Source organism: Pterocles gutturalis, unplaced genomic scaffold (assembly GCF_000699245.1).
Source record: "Pterocles gutturalis isolate BGI_N339 unplaced genomic scaffold, ASM69924v1 scaffold18644, whole genome shotgun sequence".
NCBI lineage: Eukaryota > Metazoa > Chordata > Aves > Pterocliformes > Pteroclidae > Pterocles > Pterocles gutturalis.
The window spans coordinates 9,386-9,866 of NW_010131061.1; positions in this window are offsets into that span (position 1 = coordinate 9,386).

Below are 481 nucleotides of genomic sequence, written 5' to 3' on the forward strand. Positions count from 1 at the left end.
GGAACAACATATCCCAACAAAGGCAATTATTTTTGTCCCTGTGTGGCTTGCACTGGTTGCACCCAGCATGTGGGCGTTAGTGCCAGAAGCACCCAGTGAAAGCACAAAGGTCTTTTCTCCATGCAGGAGACGTTCTTGGCACATCACTGCCCCAGCCACCCTCCATGTTTTGCAGCAACAACTGAACAGAGCACAGGAATTAAGTGCGAGAGAATATTTTCTTTTTATGGAAAAAACCCCAAAACAAAGCAAAACACAAAAAAGCACATCAACAAATGCTATACTGAAAGAATACTCTGGTTTCACACTGGCCTTTCCAGTTTGAGCCATCTTATCACCATGCCCTGCGCTGCCTCATGCATGCCTCCTCCAGCCTCACCTTCTTCGGCAGAACCCCGGACGTCATCCCAGCAGCCTTCTAGCCACATGCTACTCAAGGCTCCCTAACGGAGGGAGTCCAGCTGCCACAGTGGGTCAGTGG